Here is a 25,921-nt window from a genome sequence, read left to right as displayed (position 1 = left end):
CACAATAATTTTAGCTTACATTACCTTCAACAATTATTACTGTGGTGCCCTTATGGTGATTTTTTCTTTCTCTAATTCTGTTATATTTTCACTAATTGCAATGTTCTGTGGAGATCAATATTTTACATCAATATGGACCCACGGATACTGGTTTTATACTATGGATTATATTACAGTACAGTCAATTTATTTTGTTGCTTAAGTTATTCCATCTTTGGCCATGGGAAGCTCGTTTTAATGATCTCCATGTCCTTTCAACATACCCCTAAACTTTTTGAATCCTTCCTACTACAAGAAGCTCCAGACTCATTTTATATTTTCCCATTCACAGCACCAGGATCTAATAATTTTCCAAGAATCCTTGGTTCCTCTTATAGAAGAATAGAATTTAGGTATCAAGATCCAGCTACTAGATGTGCTCAGTGCTATTACAATGTCATTGCTCAAAAACCTTAAGACATATAGGTATGTATATTAGCCAAAACATTATCTATCTATCTACCTACCTACCTACCTACCTACCTATTTATCTATCTATCATCATCATCATGGATTTATCACATCTATATTTAAAATATGTGCTGGAAGTCGCAACGGCCTAACTGGATGACAGTCACAGTGAGGAAATGGCAGAGTTTGCACAGCTCCTGCCATGAGAAACGAAAACTGGTATCTCCTTCTGCTACTACTGGCTCATGTTGGAAATGAGCCTGCTGGTATTGACCAGGCCTCACAATATTCCAAATCAGACCGATAGTCCCCACACAGATCCCTCGTAAGGAAAAGCATATTCCTGCCTTTTCAAAAGAGACTTCAGATGAAAGCATTGTGGATGATTGTCAAAAGGCTCTTCTTATGGACCTTGTAGATCCAAGACTTACATAATAAAGGGGGCTAAGAACACAAGAGTTACAATTGAATCTGGCCTGAAATAAAGAGCCTAATTTAGAGTTAAGGACAGATATCCACCCCCACCCAATTGTTTCTGCTTTGAGCCCCGGCCCCCCAAGCATTTGTGAGTGACTTATTCTGGCCTTGAATATGCTGATTGCACCCTGTGAAGGGACCTATTGAGGAACTTCTTTTGTGATTATGGGAGCAAAGTTGTTTCCTGAAAAACCTGTGTTTCTTAATACTCCTTAAATAAGCTATTGACCCCTGCTCACAAAGAAGTAACTTCACCCTTTTTATGCTAAAAACATTGTGTTGTATGCTAAAGACAACTTCCTTCCCCATAGAATAAGCATCTGAATCCACTCCCTCAATCACTATTGATAAAGGTTATGCCTGAGTCTCCTACAAATCTATGTTCTGGGAAATTCTTACATATCAGAGAAGCTTGTCATCAGAAATCATTGTTTAAGGTAAATGCCACTTCTTTGTCATCCCCCAAACACTTAGTTATAAAATAAAGTTGAGCCCCAGTTAGAGCAGAGATGCTTGCCTGGTGATCAGGAAGAATCTCGAAGCTCTCTCACTCTGTCCCTCACCGACACTATCCATCCTTCAGGGACCCTTGGACCCAGCTGGAGTGGGCCTCTCACAAGTGGCATCTGAACAGTGGACCTGAAGGTAATCTCTTTAAACTATGTCGTTTTCATTGCATTAGTTGGGACGGTTAGGATTCCACCTTAGTGTATGTATGTATGTATGTATGTATGTATGTTATGTATCTATCTATCTATCTACCTACCTATCTATTTATCTATCTATCATAATCATCATGGATTTATCACATCTATATTTAAAATATAAGTTCATATTGGGGTGACTGGGTGGCTCAGTTGGGTATGCGTACGTGGCTCAGGTCATGATCTCATGGTTTCATGAGTTCAAGGACCACATCAGACTCTGTGCTGGCAGGGTGAAGTCTGCTTGGGATTCTTTTCTCTTCCCATCTCTCACTCATGTTTTCTGTTTCTCTCAAAATAAATAAATAAAAATAAATAAAATAAAATATGAGTTCATATTGATACCTCTGATTCCAACCCAATACCAAAGCTTCCATGCTTCTCCCATTTATTATTTGTAACATCTTTCTCCATGAAAAACCTGGGTTTCATTCTATATAATATATTATTTATTTATTCAATGCAAGCATAAACACAAAAGAAGTTTCAGAATTTCTTCCAAAATTTCTATCCACAAAACTGTATTTATATATAGTTTTAAATTTTTTGTTAGCTTTCAGTATCATTTCTAAATACTATATTTAAAGTTACTTAGGTTAGTTTTTCTTTCTTGTTCTGTGTTGTATAAATTATTTCACTTTGCTCTAAAATTGGAAATATGTGTTATGTGGCTTTGGTGATTTAATTACTGTTTGATTTTTCACTACAAATATTTATAAGTTTTATTTTTAATTTTTTTAAAGATGGGGAGAAAATCTCAAGCCCACTCCATGCCCAGGTGGAGACCAATGCAGGACTTGACCTCACAATCCTAAGACTATGACTTGAGCTGAAACTAAGAGTCAGACGCTTAACCAACTAAGCCACCCAGGCGCCCCAGAATATGTTGATAGTACTATTGGTACTTGATTATCTAACTCTATCATTAGAAACATTTCAAAGTAATATTTTGATTATCCTAGCATTCAATATTTCTCTCCACTCAGTTTTATTCATTGTTTTCTATTTGATGTCGCCCCTTACTATTTGATGCCTATACAGTCTATTTTGCTCATTTTTAACTGTTTCAACTATTAATCCAAATAATCATCCTTTCTTATGGGAGTCCTAAAATGCCATTTAGAACACAATTTTTTGTGTAAAAGTTTAATAGGCCAAATTTAGGAAATTGTTACAAGAAAAATGATCAACATATTCCATATTTAATCTCTCCTCTTGTATTACTTTACTGATTCTTGTACTACTGCTCATTCTGAATTTACAGAGTGGTTGGTCTGCCTCTTCACCTTTATCTCATAATTTTAAAACTCTAGGCCTGAGAACCAAATAAATAAATAAAACAGAAATGTCATTCCTTTGACATTTTTGTTTGAAAATCAAAAAAGAAAATATACTATTTTATTTTTCACATTTGCTATGCAGAAACCCGGCCAACACTGAGCTTTTTATACATAAGGGAGAAATTAAATGTCCTGTCCAACACCGACATTCCACTTTTCTTCATGCCAGTCACTTGTTTCTCAAAAGAAATATGTTGTCATATAAATCTCTCAATATAAGAGAATATCATATGGCTAAGTGGTCTGCTAAGAAGAAAATGAATCCATTTCAGTGACAGCATTATTTTTTTTCAATCAATTCAAAATGTAGTATTGAAAATAAACAGGAAAAAATGACTTAATAATATTGAACAACAACAAAAATAAAAACTCAGGTCCTTGAACTGAAATAAAATGCAATTATATATATTTCCCTTTACCATTTCTACATATACTATTGTTTTAACTTACTCAAATCTGCATTTGGTTTATTGCTCTTCTCCATTTATTTTTTTAAATTTTTAAAAAATGTTTATTTATTTGTGAGAGAGAGAGAGAGCATGAGTGGGGGAAGGGAAGGAGGGAGACACAGAATGTGAAGCAGGCTCTAGGCTCTGAGCTGTCAGCACAGAGCCCAATGAAGGGCTCGAAGTCAAGAACCATGAGAGATAATGAGCTGAGTCACAGTAGGATGCTTAACTGATTGAGTCAACCTGGTGCCCCTTTCCTCATTTTTCTTTAATGCTTTTCTCCATTTAATGTAAGATGGTATTTTGAGGAGTAGAAGTAGTTTATGTACAACAGTACCAATAAGATGAATTGGTTCAAAAGTATAATAAGTATTTCATATAATGAAACTCACTTCCTCAAAATAGGCTGGGACACTGAAATTTGGAAATAAGAGGGGAAAGGAAAACATAAAGTTGGCGAAAATAATATACATAAATTTTGTGCCATTACTCAGCCTACTCCAACTATATCCTTCATCTTGCCTCACAGCTTATTTATGTGAGATTGTCTTTCTCACTTATGGACTTCAGTAAAACAAACATCATACATACTTCATGAACACTAACAAAAAAGAGTAGAGAAGATAGTTCCCACTCGGTATGTACCATAAGCAACAGAAAGTAAGAAAAGAGAGAGAGCCAGAAGAAACATGCTTCCTCTTTCGTCTTTAACTTGGTACAATGAGTGGTGTTTCTCCTTTCAGTCCTTCCACAGCAAATGTGTCTGCAACTCACTGTCTCTTCAGGTAGACAGCATGATAATATAATCACATGGCTTCATAACTGCTTCATTTTTTTAAATTGACTCATTATCTTGGGCTTGTACATCTCAAAGGAAGTGTTAGCACTTTGGTTATTAACTTGTCCTCTGTTGAAAGACGAGTAAATTTAAGGAAGAAAATAACAACTCCACACAAATGACATGCTATATGTACGTATCTCCATTTATTTTATAACTTATTTACTTTCTTTTGAAAAAAATGAGTGAGAAGAAACCTATGAAGAGCTAGCTATAAATGGACAGGTAAGCAATTTCTTATCCATAGTCAAATTGTTTCTTCATACATGGTCAATCCAGTTATGTATTGATTCACTGTTAGCTGGCATATCTTTTCCCATCTTTTTTCTTCTCATTTAAATGTGGGTTTTTTGTATTAAAAATGGGTTTCCTGTACGTTCTTTATAGTAAGAAGTTTTATTTTTATTTAATCCAACAATCTTTAACTAGTGTTTCCAGACTACTGTATTTGATGTGAATATCAATATAGTTTTTTGAATTTATCATCTTACTTGTTTCTTATTTGTCTCATCTCTCTTCTTTCTCCCAACCTTTCCTCTATTTCTCCCTTCTGCTGAATTGAATATATTTTCATTGTTGATTTCTAGGAGTTTTACTTGATTTTTATTTGTATCTCATTGCTTTATTTTTACAAATTTCCCAATCAATGCTGTGGGGTTTACAGAATAAAACTTTAATATGTCATGGTTTACCTTCTAGCAATATTATAATATTTTACATACCACATAAGAACCTTAACATACAATGATTCCAATTTCTTCTGTAGCTCTGTGCTACTCTATGTGCTATTTTTTATTGTATGAAATCTATATGCCATTATTATTTTTCTTTAAATAATTTTCTTTTTCAGATAAATAAAAAATAAGAAAAATGCCTTAAAAACTTTTACCCAAATATTTACCTTTTCCATTGCCTTTTTTTAAAGTGGATCCTAATTTGATTCACATTATTTATCTGCCTTTAATGTCACTGGAAGTGCTATCCAGCTGATGCATTATTTCAGCTTTTATGTGTCTCAAATATTTTCATTTCTTTTTTTAAAATTCAAACTTGTTCTTCATTTTCAATTATAATTTTGGGGATTTTTTTTCCCATTGTGTTCTGCCTTGAATTTTCATCTGTTACTCTAATTTTGTTTCTTTGTATATGTCTTTTTCCTCTGCATATTTTCAAAATTTTTTAACATTTATGTATTATTTTTGAGAGACAGAGAGAGACAGAGTGTGGGCAGGGCGAGAGGCAGAGAGAGGGAGACACAGAATCCATAGCAGGCTCCAGGCTCTGAGCTGTCAGCACAAATCGAGAGATCATGGCCTAAGCTGAAGTTGGGATGCTTAACTGAATAAGCCACCCAGGTGCCCCTCCTCTGAATACTTTCAATACATTCTCTTCCTAATTGGTTTTCATCAAAGTCGTATGCTGTACATTTATGTGCTCTTCTTTAAATGTCTTCTGCTTGGAGTCCATTGTAAATTCTTAGATCTATGGATTTATAGTTTTCCACAAATTTTTGAAATATTCTCAGCCACATAACTTCCCTTCTTTTGAGAACTTAATTACACTTATTTTAGACCACTTAATATTGTTCAAAAATTCACTGATTGTTTGTTTTATTTTGATTGGTATTTTTTTTAATCTATGTTTCATTTTAGGTAGTTTCTATTGCTAGGTTTTGTGTTCCCTAATCTTTGATTTCATAGTCTCATTTGCTAGGTATATTCCATCTCAGTAATTTTTCATCACTATGAATTCAGTGTGAGTCTTATGTATATCATCCATTTGTTTTCTTTTTAAAAATTTTTTTAATGTTTTATTTATTTCTGAGAGAGAGAGAGACAGCATGAGCAGGGGAGGGTCAGAGAGAGAGGGAGATACAGAATGTGAAGCAGGCTCCAGGCTCTGAGCTGTCAGCACAGAGCCCGACGCGGGGCTCGAACTCATGGACCACAAGATCATGACCTGAGCCGAAGTCAGCCGCTTAACCGACTGAGCCACCCAGGAACCCCTCCATTTTTTTTCTTATATTCATGTTTTTATCTATCATTTTGGAAAAAAATGAAGCTTATTTATATTTGCTTGCCTGCTCTTCCTAACATTTATCTCATTTCTGGAAACGTGTCTATGAGGTGGTATTTTTTGCCATTTCATTGGTTGTATTTTCCTACTACTTCACATGCCTAATTTGGTTTTTAAAATGTTTATTTATTTTTGAGAGAAAGAAAGAGACAGAGTGTGAGGGGAGAGGAGCAGAGAGAGAGGGAGACACAGATTCTGAAACAGGCTCCAGGCTCTGAGCTGTTAGCACAGAGCCCCACACTGGGCTCAAACTCACGGACCACAAGATCATGACCTGAGCTGAGGTCTGATGCTTAACCAACTGAGCCACCCAGGTGCCCCTACTGATTTTGCTTTTAATCAAATGATAGGTATTGTGAATATTTTTTTTTATTTTTAAGACTACCATTATTTTCAGTCTAAGACAATGTGAATTAGAAAGGAGATGAAGAAGGAGCAGCCAGTGAAATGAGATGAAGGCCAGGTGAGTATAAAATTCCAGAATCCAAAAGGGTTAAAGTAATCATTATTTTGTGACTAAATCTTCATGGTCCCTCATTTTTATCCTCAGTTCTGCTTGACCCAATATTGGTCAGGCATCTCTCCTCCCCTTAGATGCCTGAACTTTACTGTCTCTCCAAGACTGAGCACACAATAAAAAGGAGAATGTGCCGCTTATCAGCTTATCTTGAGTATCTTCTAACAACAGGAGACAAATTTCCTGTAAAATCTCCTGTCATACTCTCTTTTGATTACCCAACATCCCCTTAAAATGTCTGCAAAATATTACTTATCCTTTATTATAAAGTAGAAACCTTTTTGTCTGTTTTATTTTGAAATGCTTATAGGTTTCTGGAGATTAGAACATTCTCCCTATTGCAATATTCTTTTGGAATAAAATCTCTATTTATTTAAACTCTGGATTTGTCTTTATTTGATGATTGTCTTTATATATAATTCAATGTTACATGTAAATGTACCTATATGAGACAGTGAAAAGTAGTCATGACAATATACTGAATTAATATGTGGTCATCACATGCATCTATTCGGCTCCTCAGAGGAGCAAGCATTTTTCTTGACAGTAGGCCCATAAATTACAGGCCACAACAAAATGTATTAATGTGTTTTTTATCTATGGATTCTTTCACAATTGACACAGAAAATGTGAAGCCTAAAATATTTACTATTCGATCTTTTAAGAGAAAGTTTGCAACCCCTTTTCTAGACATGTAAATGTATCTGGAAACAAGACAAAGTTTCCAGTCATAAAGAGATTTTGGTCTTCTTTTGTAACATCCATACAATCTTTATAAAATGAATCAAATGATTTTCTTGAATGATTACTTAAATATTAACTAGGTGAATTCAGGAAACATCATCATTCATTTGTGTATTCTTATTCATTTAACTTAATGCTTGATAATATTAGTCTTTCTGTTTACCAAAGAAAGAAAGGAAGAAAGAAGGATGAATAGAAGGAAAGGAGGAAGAAAATGAGAGAGAAAAGAGGGAATAGGAAGACAAAGGAAAGCAGCCTTAATAATATTAAAAAAAAGCAATTATTTCAAATATATATTCTTCAATTTTACCTCCATTGTGTAATTTTCTTGGTAGCATATTTACTTGTTCACCAAAATAGGATTTCTAAGGGTTGTACTTCCAATACACTCATGACCAATGCAGCATTATTGTAACAATGTCTATGGCCTGTAAATTTGAGGATAAAATTTTCTGTCATTGTTCATATTTATTAGACATTTCATGCCTTTATTGAAAAGTGTTTTTGGTACTGTGTATGTTATTTTCCTATTGATGTGTTCAAAAGTAAATAATTCATCCCTTTTTAAACTATATTTTATGACTTGCATTTATTCTCTGTGTTAATTTTGTTTCTACTGTAATATTTTTAAGCATTTTAATGTAAACTATTTGGAGCTTTGCCAGAGATTACAATCATATAATATTAATTATCTCATTAAAAATCCAATAAATCATTAAAAATAACTCCAGTAGAGATGAGATGAGTAAAAAAACATCTTTTTAAAAATCCTCATTACAGAGTATATGACACCCATAAAATTATGGGTTCTTATGCAAAAGTTTGATGATAGTGCCTCAGGGTCAACTCCCTAATTATATTTGGAAAGATTAATATTAAAATCAATTTACATTCCATGAGAATTTACCAACGAGTAGTGGAGCAGAGTTCTTAAAGCAGGGTAATGCCTAAGGAATGTCAAACTGGGACAATAATTTCCTGAGGATAATTAATGAAATATAAGTTGAGGGTATCTTGCAAATTAATGGAAAATGTTAAACTCACTGCTGTAATTTCCAGCAATATACATATTTAGTTATTCAATTTACTTAAGTTATTGCATTTATTATTTTTGAAAACATGGAATTATTCTTTAAATTTAATTAATGTTAATTTTTATAATTGCTAAATTACGACATGTAAGCTATTCAGTTTTAAATCACTAAAAGCATTTTGACATTGTAACGATAATATGAGAGTAAAATGTTCTGCTTTCATTCTTTCCTCAAAACTCCTTTCCCAGAAAAAAAACACTCTCAACAGTTAGACACATATAGGTGTGTGTATATATATGTGTGTATATATTTTGACATTCATTGGCATGTATTGAAAAAAATAATAAATATTCTTATATCTCCTAATTATTTGCTTTTAAACTTAGCATGAAACAGCTTTCCATTTATTTCTGTCCTCTTCGATTTCTTTCATCAGTGTCTTAGAATAGTTTTCAATGTACAGATCTTTTAACTCCTTCAATAAATTTAGTCCTAAGTATTTTATTTTTTTTGATGCAACTGTAAATGGGATAGTGTCTCTAATTTTTCTTTGTGATAGTCCATTGTTAGAAATGTAACTGATTTTTGTGCAACGATTTTGTATCCTTCAACTTTGCTGAATTACATGATTGAAATCTGCTAAGTCTGTAGAACCTAAATGTTCTTAATAAAAAGATAAATAGATAAATATATGAAGTGATGGATGTGTCAATTAACTAGATGAAGATAAGTCCTCATAAATATTTAACATCACCATGCTGTACAGTGTGAATATCTTATTTTATTGGTCAATTATACCTCAGTAAAACTGATTCACAAAAAAAGAAAAAAATAATGCACTGAAAGATTGATTGGAAGGTTTTGTGTGTTGGAAATAGAGGTGATCATAGATCATTCAGAACAACTGAGTGACCAGCCAGTTTTTTTNTTCAGTTTTAAAAAAAAAAAAAAAAGAAAAAGAGGTAACTCCAATCTCCTGCTTTGTGATTTGGAAGTTGCTGTCATTTGGAAGTTGAAAAGTTGTATGAGATCATTTAACCTCTCTGAGTTCAGAATGTCTTTCTTTATGTCTTTCTTGATTTACTTTACCCAGAAAAGAGATGGGAGATAGTATTCACATGATTTCTTGGGTTATGTAATTTAGTTTTTGATTGTTGCTTTAAAGTCTGATTCTATATAGCTAGAAATCATTCAACAAGTTATTATTGAAATCTAAAATATTCTATTGAATGATTAAGTTGTTTTCTTTAAAGAGTACCTGGGTGGCCCAGTAGGTTAAATGTCCAATTCTTGATTTTGACTCAGGTCATGACCTCATGGTTTGTGGGTTTGATCCCCATGTCAGGCTAGGGACTGACATTGTGGAACCTGAGTGGGATTCTCTCTCCCCCTCTCTCTGTGCCCTCTCCCACTCACTCACTCTCAAAATAAAAAGTAAACATTTAAAATATTGTTTTATTTAGTATGAAAATGTAAAAATTGGTGAGGAGAAGCATTTATTTTTTGTTTTTACTTTATATATCTGGGAAGTTTCCTTGTGCTTCCTTTAAGTTTTGTTAGAAATAATTTTCTCATGGTTGTCAACACAGACAAACACATACACACATAGCCCAATGGTAGTCTTATTATAGCACTAGTTATGGTGGCATTAAGTAGATTTCAAGAGATTAGTGCCAGAAAGTATCAGAAGAGTTTTTTCTGATTCCTTGTCTCTTTCTTTATCATATGAGTACAACTATGCTGTTTATTTCATGGGTTAACACTTTTAGTATGTGTGATATATCAAAACAATATCTAAATATTTTTGATCAACTTTCTGAAACATTGTAATAAAAATATTTGTTAAAATTCAAAGAAATTATTTACTTCCAAATTTAGAATTTCTTTTCCTATAAAATCCACATTTCATTTTAATAGATGTTACTAATTGACTTTGATTATTCTTTAATAAAATAAATAAACAAAAAGGATTAAGTTCTAAACCCCCATTTCAAAGGAAAAGTAAAACTTGGGATAAAGGCATATCAGTACAAAAGTAGACTTTTAAAAATGTTTTCATGGTATTTTATTGCATCCTAAATATGCAAAATTTTAGTTCCTACATATCTTGATTTTATTTCAAAACTTTTGTGACACAATTATGCTTAGAAGAATTTAAGATTTTTTTAGGTTTTAAAAATGCACGAAATTTAACTTTGTTAAATTAACTTGAATAATGCCTTGCTAAACATATTTTCAAAATGATATCACTTAAACAGTATAACTAAGTTTAGGCAGCACAATATTTTGCTAGAGGAAACTGTATAGGAAAATAGAGTATTTCTTGTCATAAATGGAAATGAGTTGTTTCGGTGTAGTGAGATGCTAAATTTACATTAATCTATAATTTCTTATTTTAATTTGAAGCTACCCTGGTTAATTAATATATATTAATATAACTTATATTAACAATATAAAAATGTGTCCATATTACATAGTAGGTGATATGTAGAGGAAAACAGAAAATAAGAAAGGTGAACATCAAATAACTTACATTTTAAAATGTGAAAAAAATTTTGGGAGGGACTATTTCAAATCTCCAATAACTCCATGCCAATTTGACTATTTTTAACAAGATCAGCTATGAAAAATTTCATCGCCTGAGGACTCATTTTCTAAACCTATATTATTTAGATTTAATAATCAACACATATATTTACCAGGTTTGAAAAAAGATCACAATTTGTTCATTATTTCCTGTGAATTCACTGGTTTGTATGACATATCTAAAGAAGATTAGTAATCTGCACCAAGTTTTCAGAGCCACTTTTACCTATATAACAGAAGTTATGAATGTGCACAATTTAAATAGAAGTAAATTATACAACCATAACCAATTTGCCATGATATAACCATAAGGTCACGCCCTGTACCATTGTCTTAAAATGCTAATTCTTCTAGAAATTAGAATCACCCACCCCGTGCACCTTTCTCCATTTAACTATGGACATATAGATCACCATAAATTTCCAACTGCTTTTTGTGATACCTAGAGTCTATAATCAACTAATTTAAAAAAATGTTTATGAATTGATCATTGGCAGAAAGAAAATTGGCCATTTCCCCCCATTATATCAGTTATTAGGGCACATATATATTGTACATATATTTAATTCTGTATTTTCTCTCTGTTAGAAGTAAATGTCACTGATATGTTTCTGTTTTATTATGAAAATATGTCTACATGACATCTTAGAATAATTTTGAAATGTATTCTATTAATAAAATGTTGAATTTATGAAACCAATTCTGATGTAATACAAAGTATAGCATTGGTGTTTTTCTACTTATTAAATGTAATAGATTTTATGTAATTGAATTAAACCTGGCTCATGTAGATTTTTTTAAATTGCTCAATTATTTTTCCAAATAAAAGAAACATTAAATCATTTCCTGCAGACATTCCTGTATCTCTTTTTTAGGCTTAATAGCCTAGTTGCAATCACGTAAGGAAACAAAATATTTAAGATAGATTTTCTTCATAGTGACAGAAAATCACTCATTTTATTATTCACTTCACTGATATTTATCATTTATATAATATTCATAATATGGTGAAATTACTATTTTTTACTTACTTTTATTTATTATTTTCAAATATGCTCCAGCAATAAAGAAGACTCTTACTTAATTTAGATTCACCAACATTTAAGTTGCCATTAACAAGGCAACAGTATCAGCTATAACAATATATTTATCAAATATTATCTGGGGATAATTAATCAATGTTTGGCATCTGACATTAGTACAGAGTTATTAACAGACATGATAAAATGAGTGGTAGAAATCAAGAAGATTAAAGTGCTCATAGTTCATTATTATTGTTTTAATAAAATATGTGCATAGCTGAAACTTTTGTTCTCCCACTAAATAGGTGCTTTCATATAGTTTAGCCAGGAGAAAAATTTATATATTCTAACCTAATTGGGAAGAGAAATCTATTCAGTATAATCTTATTATGTGTCAAGTATATGCCCAGGCCTAGAACAATGAATAGTATTCTTCGGACACATTCCTTGATACTATTAGCCATATGATAAAATTGAGTAGGGATTAATATCTTATGTTTTACAATACGGTATCAATATCTATTCCTTAAAAGAAACATTCCTCTTTTTTGACATTTCCTCTCCTTAGAAAACAAGTTGTCTTTGATATTAAAATATATATTTTACTATAATTGTCTAAGCCTTCATTAAGACATAGTCTATATTCTCTTCAAACTCTGTGCCAGGTATCAATTTATTGCCTCTCAGCTCCGAATTCACTCTTTACTATCTTCTCTGCTAATATGGACCACTGCCATATGTATACACAATAAATCTTCTACAGAGCTTTTTCCAAAGGGCTGTGGCCATGTACAAAAGTGACTGAATGGAAAAATGAAATACCCATACCTTTTAAAGAATTTGAGACACTTGCTTTAAATGAAAACTAATTCTTGGGGACCCAAAATTCTGCTGCAGTCTCTCAAATTGGAGATATATGGTTCTCTGGTGAGAGATGGAGAGTTAAGTCAGACTCTGAGTAGGTACAGATGGTCCATAGGCCTCTTGTATGTTTTTCTCTCAGTTCCTGAACCTATCATTGAAATAGGCATACTTAATAATTGGAAGAATTTGCACCTTGGCTTTCTGACTTATAGAGTGAGGGCCATTCTATCAGCTCAGTGACAGCGCCTGAAACTTTGCTGTCCAAGTAAGTAAACCAGAGAGAAAAGTACAGAGTGTTGATACCTACCTCATTACCATTTAACCCAACAGTCTGATTCCTGATGTCGGGTAGATCTTGGAAAATGAGTGTGGACCATCATAATCATTATCAGGTAATGACTCCTATTGTAGTTGCTGTTCTTTTTATTTTTTAAATTTTTAATGTTTATTTATTTTGAGAGAGAGAGCAGAAGAAAAGCAAAAAGAGAGGGACACACAGAATCCAAAGCAGGCTCTAGGCTCTGAGCTGTCAGCACAGAGCTCAACTTAGGGCCAAACTCATGAGCTGTGAGATCATGACCTGAGCCAAAGTTGGATGCTTAACTGACTGAACCTCCCAGGCACCCTGTAGCTGCTGTTCTTAGCATAGTATCTTCAGTGGAGAATAGCAAGACATCCCTGGCCCTTTGTATCCAGCCATTTACCTGGCTATTTTTTTTCTCCTACAAATGAGCAGAGGCCACTTGAAGTAGTTGCTTTTACTTCTGAGGGCCATGATATAACTTTACATTATTGTCTCAAGAATATATAAACTCTCTGTTACAATACAGTCCCCAGAGATCTTAATTATTTTAGCACTCACAAAACATCACGTTGGTCCACTATGTTGAGAACATCATCCTGATTATATCTGATAAGCTGGAAATTGTGCCTTTATCTTAGTAGACATTTGGAATCTCACGAATGGGAGATAAATACCTCCAAAATTCAGGGGCCACTCTTTCAGGGAAGTTCCCAGAGGATTAATGATATGTGGGATTAATGAAATAGCTTTCCCAAGGTGAAAGACAAGTTGCTGCATTTTGCACCATTGTGGTAGGGTCCCTTCCTAAGGAGAGAGAAAAAAAGGAGAGAAAACTTCAAGGTAACCTGGCTATCCGCCTATGTCACAACATCCCTGATGACCTTGTAAATTGAGACTACTTAATCAGACTACATGCTTGTGTGTGTTACCATATATGGGAGACAAGAAATAGAAAATATATAAAAAAACTACGCTGCATGATGTTCACGGCTTAGTTCTTCAGGTACGAACCCAACTGAGTGATGCTGGCATGAATAAAGTTGCTTTCTGGAAATTAAAAAGCCCCAGAGTCATGACTCTGTGTGAGAATCCTCCTATACTATCAACAAAAAATAAGACATATATTTGGTAGGTCTTTTGTAATTTTGGAAGCAACGTAAACAATGTTTGAGTGTGCCACTTTGACTCATGTACAGACTCATCCAGTTTCAAGAGGGTATCAGAGCAGCCCACAGACTTTGCAGTAATATCAGATGGCAGTTCTAGTCACTCGGCCACTTGGGCTTTATAATAAATAGATCCAATAATACTAGAAAGATTTGTCACAAATGAAATCTGATACAGACTCCAACAAACCCAAACAGGAGGATCATAGTGCAGACCTATAAGATTTTGGAGCAAATCTATGCCCTCTTTTTTGGACAACAGTTCTCTGGCAAAAAAAAGTTTCTGTTTACTATTATGCTTTGGTAAATACTGAAAGCCTAACCATTAAACCTCAGGTGGCCTGACCTTCCCATCATGAACTTGGTATTGTCTGGCCCACATAGTCATAAGGTTGAGTGGTCAACAGCGGCAGCAATTGACAAATGATGATGTAAGTAAGGCACTGTGCTTGGGCAGGTCCAGAAGGTACAAGTTATATAACCAGACAGCTAAGACTCCTTTGATACCAATTCTGGTTACACTGCCTTCTCTTCCACAATTCATGCCTATGATGGCCTTACCACCAGTTAAATATGGGATTAAAAACAATTAGAGTCTGATTTATGTATGGGAGTTCAAATGTGGTGTAAGATGTATATGGGAACTGAGTAACCAAGGAGGAGACTATAACAGTTATGAGTGAATTGGTTCTCAGCTCCAGACTTACATTTCAGAGCCTCTCTTCTGATAATGGACTGAATTCTGGCTCCTGATACAATATGTATTCAGTTAAGTTTGTGGGTAAGTAAGAACATCTGGTGGTATTGTGCCATACACTCAGAATGCTCAGTCTCTTGACAGTTCTAGCCCCTGCCTGGTGATCAACATTCTAGGGCCCTCCTGTTCTGGACACTGTGCACCAGGTCTCATGACAGCACATGTGTCCCCACATCCGAGCAGGCTCCTCCATCAGCAATAGCACCACCGCACCCAAAGATTTGTTTTTGGTAACTCTCCCAATGTGAATCTTATACACACTGGACCTTGAGCTCAAAGCAGTGCACTGACTTCCTCTATGTGCCCACCTGACAATTGTGGCAAAAGCTCTTCCCTTGGTAACCCAGGGATCTTCCTGGCCTTTCATTGGGCTGTAATCTCACCTTTTCCAATGAAAAGGTATGAATCCCAGCTTTGGGCATACAAATTTGATTATCTTTGGGACTTTCCCTCAGCCCTAGGGTACACATAGAGTTGTCTTTATATGCTTATACTTCCTTATCATAGCTTAATAATTCTTTATATTAAATTTATCCCATTAAATTATTATGTTATCTCTTTATAGGATCCAGAGTGATGCATGCTTATCTTATTATTTAGAAACTATTAGTAAATAGAAACAGTGGTGCTCTTCTGACAGACTGGCTATTCTTTGATCTCTCATTGGTATTTATTGTTTAGTCTCATTTTTCTATTATTTAGTACACATCATCATGAAGAAAGAGCCCCACTGCCTATACTTTTTCTACTATGCAATGCATAATTATATTTATGTTCCTATGGCCAAGGGATTGGTGCCATCTCCAACACATTTTCTAAATTCCTTAATCTCTGTACTTTTCCTTTAAATCTATATTCAGAAAATAAACTAGGATTCCTCTCTCCTAACCAATCTAAATTCATCTTAGAATTTTTGTATTAATCATTCTTTTTCTTGCAAAGAGATTTATCCCACAATTTCTATGAGGGAATCATTGTTCCTTCTCATCTTTACTTGACTGAGAGGGCAGGTGTTCTGTTCTTTCAATTTGTATATACACAATCTAGGATTAGATTTAATATCTTTGCTTCTTTTATATAACTCCTCTGTATTTTCTGTCAAATCTTATCTAAGAGCACCGAGGCACTTTCCATCTGCTTTACATCCCCACATAAAATGTGTTTTTTTTGGATACTCAATGTGATTTAACAATGAGATGCAGATATTTTCAATATTCCATTGAAAAAATAACTATGCACACAAATATATATTAGAAAGCCAAATTCTTACAGATTTATGAGCCTAGCCCCAAGTTTAAAAGGGCAGTGGCATAGCCAAAACTGATGTATTTTAAAATTTTATGAAGAATCTAGTAGTTCAAAATGTGTCACCAAATGACATGCAGTACATTAGGAATCTAAGTGACAAGAAGAAAAAAATATTACCAAGATGTGTTGCATGTGCAGTAGTGAAGGTAGCTCTACTGATTGTAGTCCCAGTAAATGCTGTTACTCTAAGTATATCAGGCGATACTAATTGTTAGTATAATTGTTACTATGTGGTCTTATCTCCCATCAATCTAAAATTATCTGAATGTTATGGCTGCATTATGAATGGGACTAAATTAAGAACTTTGCCACCAAAGTCCAGAGTTGGACAGTATGACATGAATCCAAAATAGTGAACAGTGAGCTAAAATTCCCCCTGGAGAACAGAGTCCAAGGCCTGAGATCACTAGATCATGGAGGGGGCATTGCTTTTTTTTCTGGGAACAGAGATGGGGGAGAATAAATCGTGACAGTAAATATACCTACTTTTAAAGCAGTAATGCAAAGTAATTTATCTGAAACATGAAACTGCCATTAATGCAAATAGTAAAAGAGTGTTTTACAAATGATGAATACAAGCGCTAAAACACAAGAAGAACATGACTCTTGGTAATGTGGAAGGATTTGTAGTTTAAAATAAGGTGGTAATTGTAGGCATCTTTGAAACGTGACATTTGAGCAGTGACCGAGTAGTGAAAGAAGGAATCAAACATTTTGTTTGGATTTCACTTTGTATACAGAAAGATGACGTTCATGCACTAAAATCATCTCAGGTACAGGGTAAAGATAGCTTTATACTGGATACTTCTTAAGAAGAAACATTTTGAGACAAGCAACAATTTTCTTTTCAGTCTTCTCAATTGGTAGTTTCTAAGCCTCATGGGAATAGCTTCCATCTTCCTTTCTATGAAAGAAGATTCAATTTTGGGAATTGTCCTAAAAAGAGTTAAATAAAAGCCAAACTTTGGCAAAGGAAAACAAATACATAAAACCTGAGATCATTTTGCTAAAGTCTGAGTTTCATAAAACCAGGAAAACAAAATGTAGCAGAAATCACTACACAGCAGAATATGGAAATAGCCATATGTAAATTTTTAAAATCTAGGTAATTTATGTTATTAGAGAATATGTCAATGGCAAGTCTTGTAATTAGATATTAAGTTTAAAAATGAATTAAAACTTAGATATTAAAGTCTACCATACAATATTTATTGTATAAATCATAGATTTAAGATGAAATTTGGAAACATTATTTTACTAAGGAGAATTATAAAACATAGAATTCTCCCTAGTTGGTGTCTGTTTCACCTGATTAATTATCTAAAATTTTAGGGAAAGATCTGTCACTACCAGGCTGTTTTAATCTTGGAATAAGTAGTGAGCCTCAATCACTGCTAACCTATTGATTCTGATTAATCCCGTGGTGATTAAAATGTATTAAATGATCTTTAATGCACTAAGTGAGTTCTTGAATTTCTAATGCAAATTGAAATTCAAAAACTTCTTAAACAGAATGATACATGAACTCATTTTAGAAATTCTGAAAAGGGTTTTAATATTTTCTATTTTTTAAATTTATTGATGAACATCAATTTGTGGNAGCAAAATAAATGAAAATATTGTTATTTTAAATATATTTTATAAAAGCTTTTGTCATTTTACTTGTATCCTTAAAGTGTATTTAAATAATAAAGCTAAGAGTTTACATTTATAAAGACTTTTTTAGGTTTACAACAAAATTGAGAGGAAGGTAGAGATTTCCTATATATCCCTTGCCCCTAAATATGTATAGTCTTCCCTGTTATCAGCACCCCTTATCAGAGTGGTTTATTAGTTATAACTGATGAACCTGCATTGACACATCCTAATCACCTACAGTCCACAGTTTACATTGCAGTTCACTCTTGGTTTGTATAATATATGGTTATGGAAAAATGCATAATGACATGCATCCATCATTATAATAGCAGAGTATTTTAACTTTCCTAAAAATCCTCTGTGCTCCACCATTTCATTCCCACTCACCAACCCTTGGCAACTACTGTATTCATAGGTTTGCTTTTTCTGGAGTGTCAGAGTTGGAATCCTACAGGATGCAGCCTTTTCTGACTGGCTTCTTTCAGTTAGGAACATGCATTTAAGTTTTCTCCATGGTTTTTCATAGCTTGATAGCTCTTTTCACATCCCTGAATAATAGCTCATTGTCTGCATGCTCCCCAGTTTATTAATCTATTCACCAACTTAAGGACAACATGATTACTTCCAAGTTTTGGCAATTATGAACGACTATGAATAAAACTGTTATATTCTTGTGCAAGTTCTGGGGTGGATATAAGTTCTCAACTCCTTTAGATAAATACCATGGAGAATGATAGCTGCATCATATGATAAGAGTATGTTTAGTTCTATACAAAATGACCAAACTGTCTTCCAAAGTAGTTGTACCATTTTTCATTCTCACCAACAATGAGGGAGAGTTCCTGTTGCTCCACATCTTCAGCAGCTTTTGTGGTTGTCAGTGTTCTGGATTTTGGTCAATTTTATAGCTGTGTAGTGATATCTTGTTGCTTTAATTTGCATTTCCTTGATGATAAATAAGAGATGTGGTGCATCTTTTTATTTGTTTATTTGCCACCTTTATAACTTCTTTAGTGAGGTCTTTGTTAAGGTTTTTGGCACATTTTTAAAATAGTTTTTTTTTTAAGGGTCCCTGGGTGGCTCAGTTGGTTAAGCATCTGACTTCAGCTCAGGTGTGGGTTCAAGCCCCACATCAAGCCCTGTGCTGACAGCTCAGAGCCTGGAACCTGCTTTGGATTCTGTGTCTCCCTTTCTCTCTGCTCCTCCCCTGTGTGTGCTCTGTCTCTCAAAAATAAATAAATGTTTAATTTTTTTTAATAATATAACATAAAATAGTTTGTTCTTTTCTTATTCTTGAGTTTTAACAGGTTTGTGGGTTTTTTGTTTGTTTGTTTGTTTTTTGTTTTTTTGTTTTTTTACTGTTTCGGAGAGCAGCCCTCTATTAGATGTATCAATTGCAATTTTTTCTCCTAGTCTGATTCTTTTGACATTGTTTTTCACAGAGCAGAACTTTTTTTTAATTTCTTTTTTTTTAAACTTTTTTACAAATAGTTTATTGTCAAGTTGGTTTCCATATAACACCCAGTGCTCATCCCCACAAGTGTCCTCCTCCATGCCCTTCTCCCCTTTCCCCCCCACACCCATCAGTCCTCAGTTTGTTCTCAGTATTCAGGAGTCTCTCATGGTTTTCCTCTCTCCCTTTCCCCCACCATTTCCCCCCTTCTTCTCCCTCTTGGTCCTCCATTAAGTTCCTCCTAATCCTCCTATACATGCAAACATATGATATTTGTCTTTCTCTGCCTCACAGAGCAGAACTTTTTAATGTTAATGAAGTCCAGCTTATCCCTTATTTCTTTCATAGTTCATGTCTTTGATATTGAAGTCTTTGCCCTTCTCAAACTCATCTAGGTTTTCTCCTACATTACTTTCTAGGAGTTTTACAGTTTTACATTTTATGCAAGATTCTATTCTAGACATTTTCTCGTTATTAATATGTCAATAATATATGTGAAGGTGTTCATGAACAAAAATGAAATGTGTTTTTATGAATCCGAATACAATATAATGATGACTTGTCCTTATTCACTACTTTACCATATGTATTTGTGAGTATAACTTAGTATTTGTATCAGAAGGCATCTATTTTAAAGATATATGCAAGAAATACATTTATTTAAATTTTAAATATATTTAAATATGTAAAAGATTGCAAATATTTGTAAGTCTTATAAGATGCATTCAACATGCATATTTTTATTGAGACAAAAAAGCAAGTTTAAATAATCACAAACTTTTTAATTAGGTATTTTCATTGATGTCTTCTGTAAAATTATTTCATATGTAGTTTTCAGATCTCCAGAATACCCAGAGCTCCAAGTCAAATGTAATTAAAGTTAGGTTATAAAGCCACAATTGAGAGTGTTAACTTAATCNGTTTAATTTTTTTTAATAATATAACATAAAATAGTTTGTTCTTTTCTTATTCTTGAGTTTTAACAGGTTTGTGGGTTTTTTGTTTGTTTGTTTGTTTTTTGTTTTTTTGTTTTTTTACTGTTTCGGAGAGCAGCCCTCTATTAGATGTATCAATTGCAATTTTTTCTCCTAGTCTGATTCTTTTGACATTGTTTTTCACAGAGCAGAACTTTTTTTTAATTTCTTTTTTTTTAAACTTTTTTACAAATAGTTTATTGTCAAGTTGGTTTCCATATAACACCCAGTGCTCATCCCCACAAGTGTCCTCCTCCATGCCCTTCTCCCCTTTCCCCCCCACACCCATCAGTCCTCAGTTTGTTCTCAGTATTCAGGAGTCTCTCATGGTTTTCCTCTCTCCCTTTCCCCCACCATTTCCCCCCTTCTTCTCCCTCTTGGTCCTCCATTAAGTTCCTCCTAATCCTCCTATACATGCAAACATATGATATTTGTCTTTCTCTGCCTCACAGAGCAGAACTTTTTAATGTTAATGAAGTCCAGCTTATCCCTTATTTCTTTCATAGTTCATGTCTTTGATATTGAAGTCTTTGCCCTTCTCAAACTCATCTAGGTTTTCTCCTACATTACTTTCTAGGAGTTTTACAGTTTTACATTTTATGCAAGATTCTATTCTAGACATTTTCTCGTTATTAATATGTCAATAATATATGTGAAGGTGTTCATGAACAAAAATGAAATGTGTTTTTATGAATCCGAATACAATATAATGATGACTTGTCCTTATTCACTACTTTACCATATGTATTTGTGAGTATAACTTAGTATTTGTATCAGAAGGCATCTATTTTAAAGATATATGCAAGAAATACATTTATTTAAATTTTAAATATATTTAAATATGTAAAAGATTGCAAATATTTGTAAGTCTTATAAGATGCATTCAACATGCATATTTTTATTGAGACAAAAAAGCAAGTTTAAATAATCACAAACTTTTTAATTAGGTATTTTCATTGATGTCTTCTGTAAAATTATTTCATATGTAGTTTTCAGATCTCCAGAATACCCAGAGCTCCAAGTCAAATGTAATTAAAGTTAGGTTATAAAGCCACAATTGAGAGTGTTAACTTAATCGGTTATTTGGGAATTAAATATTTTACAAAAATGTTTTCTGAAGTGTTTGCTTGCCTATATCATTGATGTTTTTGTAAGTTATTAATTAAAAAAGAAGTGACATTTTAATGTGCAGTGTTGATATATATAAATAAGCCTAAAATGGACTATTTTATAAATGGACTATTTGTAAATGGAATAATTTCCCTTTGCAGAAAAGAGGTGTTTAAAGTAATGAATTGTGGTGAATAAATTACTAGAACTAGAATTATAATCAACATTAAATGCAGAAGCAAACAAAAGCCCAGGGAAAGAGCAAAATCTTGTAGGTCCCAGATATCACAGTTTACTTTAGTAATATTAATGTGCAAATGAAAATAAAAACTTATTCTTTGAAAACATTTAATTTTGAGCTAATTTTAGACTTAAAGAAAAGTTGCATAAATGGTACATATAGTTTTCATATATCCCTCATCTTCTAATAATATCTCCAACTTACATGATAAAAATATAATATCAAGAACAATAAATTAACATTTGTACAGTATTAACAATTAAACTCTATGCCTCATTCTAATTTCATCATGTTTCTACTAATGTTAATTTTCTATTCCAGGAACCTACTTAGGTTCTCACATTGCATTTCATTATGATTTCTCCCTAATCAATTCCAGATCACAGAATTTCTTCAGTCTTCCCTTGTCTCTTATGATCAGTTACTTTTAGAATGATCTCAACTTGGATTTGTCTCATGTTTTCCCATGTTTGGAATCAAGCTGTGCATTTTAGGCACAAAAATTATATTATGCCCTTCTCAGTATATCAAAACCTGGAGTTTGTGAGGTCAATGTCTTATTAGCAGAGACATTTTATTGATCTCTTTAGCTACCTTGGTGCCTGCAGGGCTACTCAACTGTAAAGTTACTCTCCTTGGTTTTCATATTTAATAAATAACTGAGAATATGGGTATATTATTTCTTCTCAAACCTTTACCCATAGAAAACAATCTGGCTTCTTTATTTACCTGCTCTTTGAGGTTGCCCAGAGTTACATTAGTCCTGTCTGGTGATTATGAGCATGTTTCCTGTATTGCTTTAAACCTTTTGAGCTCTAGCATGCTCAATCTTATACCTGCATCTGGGCTATCCATGCAGCTAGCTAACCTCACCTTAATGTATGTGAGTAAATTAAATAGTTCAAAATATGAGTATATGTACATTTAGTCAATATTTTGGAAGTTACATAAATGAAATATATTTACAATTCTTGAATATTTTTATTTTAGTCCTCTCATACACACAAATGCGCAAAGTAGCTATTAATATACCCTTCAAAGAGTGAGAGATACTGAGGCTTGCTAAAGAAAAATAAAACTACTAAAATCACAAGCATAGGTAGCATTTAATATTGAAATTATATGCAGATAAATTCATCTGATTGATATGATTTAATTTTCTATTTTATAGATTTAAATGGATAAGAAGATAATGTGTTGCCTTATAATATATTGGCTACTATATTATATAACAAATGGCTTGGACAGGTACAGAGTTATGTCAAAAAAGTTCAGTGGTGGACCCATGTCTTAAAGTTTCTCTGCTACAAATGTGTTACAGATGAGCATTGTGCCTTTGTGGTTATGGGCCCCTGTGCAACAGACAGATGAAAGCTTCACAGGAAACTCCAGGCTGGAGGATCTGTCTCACTATCACCTTTTTCTCATCTCTTCTGACCAGATCTCTGATGCTCACTGTCAATTATCACTTGAAATCTTTTCCACAAAGTCAGTTTCCATCACTGTCTTACATGTATCTTCTTTTTTGCCTTTTAGAAAATAATTTCCAGGCTTAGTGTTTCTCTCAAGTTATACAGCTTGATATAAAAAGCTATTCAGAGCATTCTTTTCCTTCAGATCCCCCAATGAGACTTTCATTGTTCGTGAAGTATCATCTAGAATTCTGACATGTTTTACATCTGTAGATTGTTCGAATCTGTGATATTTTAAATTGCATGTTTATGAGATCAGTGTCACCTCAGATGTTTAAGAGTTCTAGAGGATTTGGAATTTTCTTTGTCCTCAGAATTTTTCCTGCTCTTGAACTTCAATATTTTCTGATTTGTTTCTCTCTCATCTCTTCCTCTTTATTTTTAGTCATCCTTTCTGATAATTAGTTAGTGCAGTGATTCCTAGTCCATTTCTAAAGGAAAACCTGGTTTCTATAAATTTATCTTTTCTCCATTCTCTATATACAAACTTCTTCAAAACTTTCATTCTGTATCGTTTTTTCACTGACTTAGGATATTTACCCACTTGTTTATTAATCATGTTTTATATCCAGCATTGACTGTTTCATCTTTACAGCCTCCAGTATATTTTAATGTAGCTATTTTGATTTCTCTTCTTTGAAAAATCTTACTTATTTTATCCTTCCTGCTTCTCTTATTCTGGGCATTTTCATTATAGGTATTGTCTTTTTATAGTATTCCATTCCATATTATAGAAAGTAAGTCTTCTTGTGTTCTAACGGGGACAAGTTTGTAACATTTGGGTTTGCACCCTTACATGTAGATTTTTTCAATTAACTTTTAGACTCTGTGTCCTTATGTTTCTACTCCTTTTACATTGTGTTCATAAAATACAAATTGTTGTATTTTTTACCATTTTTAAATTGTCTTCCAACAAACCATTTAACTTTTTTTTTTTTTGCCAGTTGCCATACTTGCATGTGTAAACATACATGTAACTGTGCACATTCTGCTTGGGCCCATGAGGGGTGAAATAAGTTTCTCAAATCTATAGCTGCAGGTTGTAGTGAACAGAAATCAACTCATTTTTAAATGTCAGATGCATTTATCCTTTTTTCTTCCCCAGTTCCACTCGCACATGGCATACATTGTATAATGATTTATTTTTCCAGTTTTGAATCCTGAATCCAAAATTTTATTTATTCCTCTTATATTTTCTACAATACATAGTGGAAACTTCCATTTTCCTTCCAACTGTGGGGGCCAACAGCAGGCTGCCCCAGGAGGAGCCACTTTGGCGTGAACATTGTTTTGAGTTAAAAGTAATCAAAACCCAGAAAATGCAAACAAAGCAAAACAACAACCAACCAAACAAACAAACAAAAAAACAACAACAAAAACCTCTCCTCTTGGTTCTCAGCTGCCTAAATTCACATTGGAAAGTAAAGCCGGTACCAGGAAGAAAGCTCTTAACAGAGACTTACTTCCCTTTACCTAAGAAACTTACTTGCATCATAGGGCAACCTTTGTTATAAAAAACATCTCCTTGCAACTTCCTGCTAATGTCCTTCCTCCCTCTGTGTCCTCAGACCCTACCCTTCTCCTTAGCTCATATCAGTTTCATGTTGCCTCACTGTCTTTGGAATAACATGTCTGTGTGGATTCATGTTTGATTTCCTCCTCTTGATCTGTCTTATGTCAATTTGATTCTAAGTCCAGCTAGAAGGACCCTGATAGCCCCAAACCTCTGTAGAAACTGTCTGTTTTCTTTCTAACAGTATTTCTGAATGGATATAGAAGGCATTGGAGAAAAATACTCTGGCAACAACTGAAAGATGGCTCACATGGAAAAGATGTATATATTGAGGTCTTTAGTGTTTAGGAATAATTGTTTCCATAGACGTCAGAGGATAAGTAATGTACAATTTCACCATCATTTTTCATAAAGTTTTGTCTCATAGAGTAAAACATATCTAGGTGTGCTTTTATAATTTATTACATTACAACTAATTTTATAGTTAATGGCCCTTCTAAGTTGGCTCCCTCCTTTTTAATTCTAGAAGTTTTATCTAATATATTCAATTATTAGTAATTTTATATTTCCTCTATTTTTTCTAGGTATTTTTGTGCCAGTTTGAGAGCAGCCACTGTTAAGACGTATTTACCCAGAAACGTTTATATTTGACATTTTCTTCATTGAACAGTTATTAAATAAACCAATATATTTGTTCTGTTTTGCCACTGTCTCATTGATTTGCACTAACTAAATATCTTTGAATGCAAAGTTTTAGTCTTCACCATATAAGAGTCTTTAAACACTCAAAAATATCTCCTCTAATTTCACTGTACAGTGAAATACAGTAGCAAATATAGTTATTATAAATATATTAATATATACTTTTAATAAACACTCAATAG

This window comes from Crocuta crocuta, unplaced genomic scaffold (genome assembly GCF_008692635.1).
Source record: "Crocuta crocuta isolate KB4526 unplaced genomic scaffold, BGI_CrCroc_1.0 scaffold235, whole genome shotgun sequence".
NCBI classification, from domain to species: Eukaryota; Metazoa; Chordata; class Mammalia; order Carnivora; family Hyaenidae; genus Crocuta; species Crocuta crocuta.
Note: the sequence above shows the minus strand (reverse complement) of the source record.